Genomic DNA, 10,457 nt, shown 5'->3' on the forward strand with positions numbered 1-10,457 from the left:
ACTCCAGCCTGGATGACAGAGCAAGACTCCATCTCAAAAATATATATATATTAAATTAAATTTAAAAATAAAGTAATAAAGTATACTATAAATTTCCCCCTTACTATTACTTTTGCTGCATTCATAAGTTTTGGTATGTTGTATTTTCATTTTCATTCATCTCCAAGTAATTTTTAATTTCCCTGTTGATTTCTTCTTTGATCTATTGGTTGTTAAAGGTTGTGTTAATTTTTATAAATTTGTAAAATTTTCAGTTTACTTCTGTTATTGATTTCTAACTTCATCCCTATGTGGTTGGAGAAGATACTTTGTACAATATCTATCTTCTTAAGTCTATTGAGCCTTAGTTTGCTGCCTAACATACAGTCTATCTTGGAAAATGTCCCATGTGTTCTTGAGAAGAATGTGAATGCTATTGTTGTTTACTAGAGTGTTCTATATGTGTATGTTAAATCTAGTTGATTTATTGTGTTAAGTCCCCTATTTCCTTATTTATCTTCTGTCTAGTTGTTTCAATTATTATATTAAAAAAATTCTTTTCAAGCATTTTCACCTCTATAGGTTTAGTTCTATCTGAAAAATAGTCTGTGTTGTGGGAAGGGTGTTACTGTCCCAATTTTACAGATTCAGATATCGAGGACCAGAGATGTCAAGAGATTTTCTTAAGTTCACACAACTATTAGTGGCCAAGCTAAGCCACATACCAAGTTTGACCCCTGGACTTGTAACCTTTCTGCTACATTTTATTCTTATCCTCTTCTTCCTTTGTTTGTTTCAATGTTTCTTTATCTCAACTCATGTGAACTTTAATAGCAGTTTCTCCACAGTCTTTGTTCTCTCTCTCCTTCTGAGCCCTCTCATGCTCTCTGAAGCAGCCATGCCTGCCTCTGGCCTCCTTAGCATCACACCTCCCTGGAACAATGGAGTTAGAGGGATGTCCTGAGAGTCTCTCTACTGCTCCTAATACGCTTTGTCTCACATTCTGCTTTCCCCCCATACTCTTTTGAACCAAGACCCACTTCATGTGGGAAAGGAGATGACTCTGAACTTGAGGAAGAGCAGCAAACCTGAGATGCTCAAAGCTGAGGTTCTCAGTCAGAATTCTCTTCTTCCCTAGAGCATCTCTAGTGAGCTCCAAAGTCACTGGGAATTTTTCAAGGCATTGGAAGGTTAATGTTAGTTGCCTTGATTTTTATTTTTAATCACAAAATGTTAGAGCTGGAACATACTTTAGAGATTATCTTCTCCATTCTTCTGATTACAGATGAAAAAACCGAGGCCCAAAGAGGTGTCTGAAACTCAATTCCCACTCAAGTGTTTCAACATTTGGAAACTGAACATCATGATATCCTGTAAACATAGGATCTTTTCAGTCATAAAAGATTCAGGACTCCTTGGTTTAATTTATCTTTAAGGCTTTTACCAAATTATTTCCTGTCTAAATTACTGGAATATCATCTGATAAAATGAAGGACCAGGAAACATAAGAACTGAAACTTATCCCTGTCTCTGTTTGAACTTGGTAGTAGCCCCCCACCAAATTTTCTATACATCTCTGAAATGTTACCTAACAGTCATTTATTTAATCTTCCAGGCATTCATATTACCAACATTGGTCAAGTAAAGCAATCTCTATATGTCAGGTATTTTTCTGGATCCTGTGATATAGAAACCAAAGTTATAATCTTGCCTTTACAAAGCTCATCATCTTCTTGAAGAAAGGGACTGCCAACAGGCACCATGAGGCAGCAAGTGGAGGTAGGCCCAGGGCACAGGGGAGCACCCAGGCAGACACCAACCTAGATCTGGGAAGTGATCTAGGTTGTGGGAGAGGCAGTTGGGGAAGATTTACAGAAAGAGGCAACTGACTCCAGGGTGGAATTTAAAAGGATGAGTAGAAATTACCACTCTTTCGTATATTCAATAAATATTCAATGAGTACCCTATGCACCATATACTGAGATAAAGCATTCTAAGTACAGAGTTGGTGGAAACAGAAAAAGTCCCTGCTATGGTTTGAGTGTGACCCCCAAAGTTCAGGTGTTGGAAACTTAATTTTCAATGCAACAGTGTTGAGAGGTAGGCCCTTTAAGAAGTGATTAGGTCATGAGGGTTCTACCTCATGAATAGATCAATGTCATTATTGTGCAGGGTGGGTTTGTTCTAAAAGCAAGTTTGGTCCCTCTCACATGCACACATGCTTGCTCTCTTACCTTTCTGCCTTCTACCAGGGGATCACGCAGCATGAAAATCCTCACCAGATGTAGACTCCTCAACCTTGGACTTTTCATCCACCAGAACTGGAAGAAATGCATTTCTTTTCTTTATAAATTACCAACTCAGTAGTGTTCTTTTATAGCAACACAAAACAGACTAAGATAGTTCGTGTCTCACTGGCCCTTATAGTTAGTTAGAAGTCAGGCAATAAACAGGTAAACAGATATCTATAAAATGTGAAGTTAGGAAGGATGCTAAGATAGGGAGAACAAGAAGGGGGCCTGTTAGAGATCAAGAAAGTCCTTGCTGAGGAGGTTGTTAGATAGTTTCTGAAAGATAAGAAGGAATGAACCACGTGAAAAGCCAGGTACGACAGTTCCAGACAGAGAGGCATGGGTGTGCAAAGACCCTGAAGCAGAAAATAGTTAAGCCTGTTTTAAAAACTGCAGAAAGACCCTGGTGTCAAACAAGGTGAATTAGAAAAGGAGAGAGGTTGTGATTTGCTGCTGGGGAGGGAAGCAAAGAACAGTGCACTCAGGGCTTGGTGGACCAAAGTAAAAATGAGCATCAAGGACTTTCTAAACAGAAGGAATGGGCCATGTAAAGGCCTAGAAATATGAAACCAGTGGCACTTGGAGGGATTAGCATGAGAGATTAGTGGCCTACAACACGATGGTGTACAGTCCATACACAGCATGAGCTGACCACCTTGAGCTAGAGGCCTTGGTCTTTCCTAACCTGCTCTAACAACCTTTCAAATAGACTAAAACCATGAAATATGCCCCTGTATCTTTTGGATGGTAGTCATTTCAGCCTTTCTAATCAGCTTCAGGAGGTTACATGTAAGAGGACAAACTAGAGTCAGCAACAGCTCATCCATTGTACCATGCTGAGTGAAAACAAATTCCACAGTTCCTACAAGATAAACAAAAATTCAGAATTGAGAATGGCAAGGACAGCTGGCCAGCAGGAGACAGGCAAATGGCCAACAGTTCATGTTTGGATGACAAGGAAAGAAAGAATGAAATGCAAGAGGAAAACAAGGACTCTCTCTTCAAACAGTTGGGAAACACCCTCTGCTTCCCTTCATTTCCCAGCTGGGGAGGGCGGCAGCAGCAGGACAAGAGGTCAGGAGGAAGCATTCAATCCCGGACACCCTGCCTGCTACCAGGAGACCTGCTGGAGTGGATGCCACTGGGCCGGATGCCAGAAATGGGAGACACAGAGGATGTGGTGCCCAGTCCCTGCCGATGCCAGGGCCTGCCCTAAAGAACTGGACGTCAGCAAACAGAAAACCATTCAGACCCTTCAGCAGGCGGGGTTCCCATGGCAACCAACACTTCCCCAGCACCTCCACATCCCCTTCTTTTCCCCTAATAAACTTGCCATTTGGATCTAACCTACACTTCGGATAATGTCCAGGTTGGATAAGAGGTGCTGGGAATGGGGGTATATATTGGAGGGGGTGTCGAGGAATGGGAAGAAGAAATCTGGTTTTCACATGAAGTCGGAGAGTTAAAAGCTGTTGGATCCCTAGGCAAATTTTAATCAGGCTGTGTTTTTTTTGAGCCCAACTTTCCTTCCACTTCTGGCATTTGCCCAAGGCTCTTTTATGGCCAAAGGCCACTGGTCACTACTTCCTCTTGGCCCTTCCTAATCATCATTCTTGCCTGCTGGAAGGGATGCTCTGCTGCCTGATACTGTTCCCAAGTCAATTAATGGTTCCTCCCCTAAATCTGAGCTGGCCAAAGTCCCTCTGCCCTTTCAGTGGCTGACAGATTAAAGGAAAGGGAAAGGCACCCTGGGAATGTTAAAGATAGTAGACTCCTGAGCCCCACCTTCAAGATTCAGAGTCATTATGCCTTGAATGGAGTTCTAAAAATTCGCATTATTCCCACACAGGTTTATGCAGATTTTAGTGGATGCTAGACACACACTAAAGAAACTATTAGGAGATATACCTAATGTAAATGACGAGTTAATGGGTACAGTACACCAACATGGCACATGTATACACACGTAACAAACCTTGTGCACATGTACCCTAGAACTTAAAGTATAATAAAAACAAAAACAAAAAAGAAACACTATCTCAGGGGTCACTTGGATTGGAATGAAGCCAGGGCCATGGGATCAACTGACTTCCAAGGATATTTGGGCCAGGGTGGCAGATACGTAGGAGAAAATGTCCTTTGGTGTGAGGACAGGTCCTTCCCAACCCCAGGGTATGCGCTCCTCCAGCCCTTTGGAGCTGCTGAGTATCCTTCAATGTCTTTCAGCCAACACTAAAACTTTTCAAAAGAAGGAGGTTCCAGTTTTCTTCTTGATGAATACGTGATCTATTCCCTCTTCCAGGGTGGCTCTGGGTTCTCCAAGAACAGACTTCATGCAATGCTTGACTTAAATGAAAGTTCACTGGCTGTCATTTCTGATTCTAATAACCCAAATCAGACCCAGGGAAAAGCACATGAAATGAACCAAAAAATGAACAGAAATGAGCATGACTAAAAAGCCAGGAGGGATTTCTCTTATGTTGGAAATGGAGGAAATGCCTGTGTTGACCTTGCTTTCTTCTTTGGTGCTGATTAGTTTTAAATGGAGTTATTTTAATTTTTGTGTCCAGTGAATAATTTTGCTCTGAGACTCATCTGGCCTTAGTTACCCTATTTATGGCAAAGAAAGCTCCTAGCCCCACAGACATGCTCAGATGGGATTCCGCCCCTGAGAACATGAACTGTGCCTATGTCTCCTATCAAGCAGCATTTTACACCTGAATGTGTTGCTGAATCATTCAGTATAATGAGATCAAATACCTAAACATGAGGATTCCTTGCTCTGTCCCTGTTCCAGTCTCATTTCTAACAACTCCACCCTGTATGAATGTCCTGTTCACTTTCTTACTGAGCATCTAGGTTGTCCAGAACCTGCACAGTGAGGAAAAGAGAGGAAATACACTTAGCACAATGTCTTCCCTAGAAATCAGTTAAGTTCCATTAAGGAAAATGGGATGAGGGGGTTGAATGAGAGAAACAAAGAAACCAAAGTAGGCGCATTCCCCTGTTTCCCACTAACAGCTGCTTAGATGCTTAGATGCTTTTCTGGGAGCAAGTGTAATCACTTGTTTTCAAGGGATGCTGGGTCCTCCTTCTAGAGGTAAGAACTAAAAATATTCTCAAAAGGTTTTGAAGTTTGGCATTCTAATTAAAAAACAAACAAATAACAACATGTTGTTCTAACCTTTTAAAACTTCCAAAGTCAGCAAATGAGAGCCAGAGAAGGGAATCACCAGATTGCGTTTTGGCTGTAGGATTTTCAATCCACTGTCTCCAGGTTTTCTTTTCTTTTCTTTTCTTTTTTTTTTTTTTAACAATAATAGCTTCATAGCATTCTTCCCTCTGCTCCTGTTCCAAAATAAGTATGACACAGTGAATGCCAGGGAGAAGCAAAGGTATTTTTTAAATGACATCTGAATATATACAAATAATGGAATGATATTTAGCCTTTACAAGGAATGAAATTCTGACACATGCTATAACATGGATGAACTTTGACTACATTATACTGATGAAATAAGCCAGTCTCAAAAAGACGAACACTGTATGATTCTACTTAAGTGAAGTATTTAGAGTGGTCAGATTCATAGAGACAGAAAATAGAATGATGCTTGCCAGGGGCTAGGAGTAAGGGAAGTGGGGAACTGTTAATGAATATGGAGTTTCAGTTTGGAATGATGAAAAAGTTCTTTTCTTTTCTTTTCTTTTCTTTTTTTTTTTTTTTAAGGTCTTGTTCTGTCTCTGAGGCTGCAGTATAGTGGCGCAATCTTGGCTTACTTCCGTCTCTGCCTCCTGGGCTCAAGCGATCCTCCTACCCCAGCCACTTGAATATCTGGGATCACAGGAACAAGCCACCAAACCCAGCTAATTTTTTTTATTTTTTGTAGAAACAGGATTTTGCCATGTTGCCTAGGCTGGTCTCAAACTCCTGAGCTCAAGTGATCTACCTGACTTGGCCTCCCAAAATGCTGGGATTACAGGCATGAGCCACTGTGCCTGGTGATGGAAAAGTTCTGAAGATGGATAATGGTGATGGTTATACAACAATGTGAATATACTTAACGCCAATGAACTGCACACTTAAAAATGGTTTAAAATGGCATGGTGTTTCATTTATATATGCACTTTACCACATAAGAAAAAGGTGTTTTAGAGTCACCCATGTGTCTATGCATAAGGTTTTTCTTATTTTCCTATACCTTCTCTGTACCCATGTGGTAATATAATTTCTAGAATGGCCACCCTGTACTATTATGGTCGTGAAGTAACATGGAATAAACAATATACCTGGATATTTTGGAATAAACAATATACCTGGATTTGCACGCTTTTTCTTGTGAAACTAAACTGCTTTTTAATTGGTACTAAAATGGTTAAAAAGGTAAATTTTATGTGACGTATATTTTTACCACCCCCCCCAACCCGCCCACACACAAAAACTTGAAGCATCAAGAAGAATGATGTCCAAGCAGTGGATAAAGTTTCTGCTCCCTCTTTGCACAGCTGCTCTGCTCTGGGCCTATTACAGAATGGTTGTCCTTTTCTCATCTTGTACAGTAGCAGATGTTTACTGTAACAGATGTTATAGTAAATGTTTTTCAGTGGATTTCATTGGAGGGATGTGGAATCTGCTCCAATCTTTCAATTTAGCTCTCCAGTCCCAATGCCTGCTCCTCTTGAGGGTTCCGCTAAGGAGGCAGAAGGAACCAACGGAAGGGAAGGTGGCTGAACTACCAAGCATTTTTCTGGGTAGCATGTGGCACAGACTCCCTAAGAGAAATATCGGGGTCCATAGGTTTATGTAGATAACTAAAAGCATTTCTCTCCAGTTGCCTGAACAACATACTTGCCACTTCCCAATGGAAAGAGATTTGGAGATAGTGGAATGATATTCCAATGAAATATTTCAGTAGCTTTCAAATTATTTTGATTGCAACCCACATTAAGAAATGAATTTTACATCATGACTTAATGTGTGCATTCATATTGATGCATTTATCTAACAAAACAAACAATTGAAGTTTTGTGATAGAATACTTGCCCCTATTACATGAAGGCCACTCTAAGATTTTAGGCCACCTCTTTCCACAGTTCTGATCTGATCTACTTTCTTTCACCTTTTTTTTTTTTTTTTTGAGATGAAGTCTCACTCTGTCCCTCAGGCTGGAGTGCCGTGGCGCAATCTCGGGTCACTGCAACCTCTGCCTCCCGGGTTCAAGCAATATTCCTGCCTCAGCCTCCTGACTAGCTGGGATTACTGCTGGTTGTAATCTATTACATTTGTTTTAGGACTTGCTAATAGGTCTAGATCTGCAGTTTGAAAATTACGGAAGTGTGTCTGATGCTCTCACCACTGGGTTAAGACAAAACTGCTTGCTCCAGAGGACTAACGACAGGTGAGAGAGGACTATGCAAGGGAGAGAGTTGATCGGGTAGGTCGATTTCTCTTCAGTCTCAGAGGGAAAAAGCCTGATGTGGTAGCACAGAAATGGACTGTGAAACGAGTGTGTGTGAGCCACGGGTCTACAGCCAAGGCTGAGCAGGAGAGCCTGGGACCATGTGTCTGCACTTCAGCAGGAACACTGAATATGGACCATTAGCCAAGTCCATCCTTCTTGGATATCACTGCAAAATCATAAAATCAAAGCTAATTTGGGAAATCGGGGAAAAGGCAAAAACATGAAACTCTGCGGTCTTGCTAAAGATTTCATTAAAGAGGAGTCCATAGACTATGCTACTTTTTCAGAGATAATTTAAAGTCAGGAAATCTTTGAATACAGATGTGGTGTCAACTGTACTTTTCAGAGCCTTCTGCACCCCCTTATCCATGCTTCTAACTCTGTCTTTCTTTCTGTGTTGTCTAGGGATCTGGGAAATAGAATGTTGGCACATCTTGCCTGATTTCTCTATTGATTTTTTTTCTGTGCATGTCAGAGAGGTCTGGAGGAAGTTAGGCCCCTGGGAAATGTGTGCTTACTGGCTATTCATAGTCAAACCCAGAATGGGAATTGACATTCATTGAAATCATGTGAGGAAGCACATATAATGAAGAGACAAGTACCAGGCGCCATAAATACACGTTATTTTTGGCAGATTATGTTCAAATTATGATATTTTCCAGGGGGCAGAAACCAAACTAAGTCTGGGTGTGGTGGTTTGTGCCTGTAATCCCAGGGCTATGGGAGGGAGGCCCAAAGGAGGGAGGATTGCTTGAGGCCAGGAGTTTGAGACCAACCTGAGCAGCATGCCGAGACTTCATCTGTACCAAAAAAATAAAAAATAAAAATAAATAGTTGGGCATGGTGGCATGTATCTGTATTCCCAGCTACAGGAGGCTGAGGTGAGAGGGTCACTTGAGTCAGGGAAGTGGAGGCTGCAGTGAGTCATGAGCACACCACTGCACTCCAGCCTGGGTAACAGAGTGAGACCCTGTCTCCAAAAGAAAAAAAAAAGAAAAAAAAAAAAAAACTAATAATTCACATTCAAAACAAAATGATGCCTATCTATGCCAGCTCCAGAACACTCCCTAATGTGCCATAGATGTTTAAGAAAGTCATTCCACACACTTCCTTTAAGGCATTCTCAGCCTTCCTAAGGCAAGCTACTTTCTATCTCCCTTCTCTAAAGATGTGCCTAATGATCTAAAAGGAGGTGGGCCGCTCTATGCTACCTCATACAGGTACTTGGGCAGTAACAAGATTGTGGTTTCCAGAATAAATAATGGGCACTGCCACCATCAGAGTCCGTAGGATGCTGTATGAGTGCCAAACAGTTCAGGCTGGCATCTCTGTTAGTTTCAAATGATAAAATGCTAGGCTATAACAATGTTTAAAGATTATCTCTTCCAATTCCTTCAGTACATTGTCCCAAGTCACCTGGGACACCTGTGAATGGCCTTCCTTCCCAAGCTCATCTCCTGCAAACATATCCCACTCCTCTTTTCCGTTTCATCTATTCCAATAAACAGACGTCGTTACCACAGAGTTCAGCAATTCATTTCCCTCTGTTTTTCCCATGTGTCTGTTACTCCATGTTTCTACATAGATGGCAGCATCCCCCTTTGGCCTTCCCCTCCTCCTCTGGCATGTATTCTAAGTGCTTGTCGACGGGTGTCAGGAAGTCTCAACCTTATGTCGTCTTTCAGACAGAAGGAGAACCTAGGTGACAGCATTATCTCCTAATCTTCTCGTAAGACGAAGTTCAGCCAGAAAGGAAAAGCATAAATTTCAGAAGAGGTATCTGATCATGTGGAAGAGTCTTTGCTGCATTTTCTAAGAAATCTCTGTGATTAGCCAAATATGTTGGTTATGACACTTTCAGCTGCCTGAAACAGAAAACTCCCACTCACACAGCTTGAAAAATGCAAACAAATGTATTATCCCACATACTTCAAGTCCAGAGATGGCTTGGGTTTCAGGAAAGATATAGTTCAGTACTATTCAGTAATGTCATCAGGGACAGAGGTTATTTCTGTCCTTCCAGTCTGCTGTCCTCAGCATGGGTTCATTCAACAAGATGGCAGCCACTGGATATCAGCTGGCCACACACTTCCTGTTCATATCCAGTAGGAAAGAATGAATGGAAGTAACCTCTGCCCAAAGGCCCCTCCTTTATTCTGATTGGGCCAAATTAAGTCATACATTCATCATTGGCCTAATAACAGTTGCCAGAAGGATGTCATGTGCTAATTGGTATAGATCAAGGCTTCTCAATAGCAGCAACACTGACATTTTGGGCTGGATTATTCTTTGTTGCAGGGGCTGTTCTGTATACTATAGAATGTTTAGCAGCATCCCTAGGCTTTATAGCCCCTCAGCACCACCTGTCATGAGAATTAAAAATGTCTTCTGACATTGCCAAATGTCCCCTGGAAGACAGGAAAAATCACCCCAGGGTTGAGAACCACTGGTATAGAAAAATCAGGTTACTTATGGCCTCTGCACCTTAGTTTTCTAAGAAAGTCATCCTATCCACTTGTAAAATGGGACTCATAATAGTAGCTCTCTCATATGACCACTATGAGAATTAAATGAGTAAGTTTATGTAAACATGCAGAATATAGTAAGCAGTACATATATGGTAACTGTTACTTTCATCCACTACTCAGTGTATGAAACATATGATGTACTCAAATATTTTCTGAATAACAAATGAATTCAGTGGAAAAGTCATTTGGGTCCATGTAAC

The 10,457-nt window shown here is 41.2% G+C and overlaps 1 long non-coding RNA gene across 1 annotated transcript; it reads right to left on the reverse strand.

Moving 5' to 3' along the window:
• Nucleotides 1–2,212: 2,212 nt before the first annotated feature.
• LOC117074832 lies at nt 2,213–5,789 on the reverse strand. Its single transcript, XR_004433729.1, has 3 exons — nt 5,455–5,789; nt 5,031–5,141; nt 2,213–2,300 (listed from the first exon to the last, which is right to left on the reverse strand). It is a non-coding gene; the product is annotated as an uncharacterized LOC117074832 (long non-coding RNA).
• Between the last annotated feature and the right edge of the window lie 4,668 nt (nt 5,790–10,457).

This window comes from Trachypithecus francoisi, unplaced genomic scaffold (assembly GCF_009764315.1).
Source record: "Trachypithecus francoisi isolate TF-2019V2 unplaced genomic scaffold, Tfra_2.0 Lachesis_group5, whole genome shotgun sequence".
Taxonomy (NCBI): Eukaryota; Metazoa; Chordata; class Mammalia; order Primates; family Cercopithecidae; genus Trachypithecus; species Trachypithecus francoisi.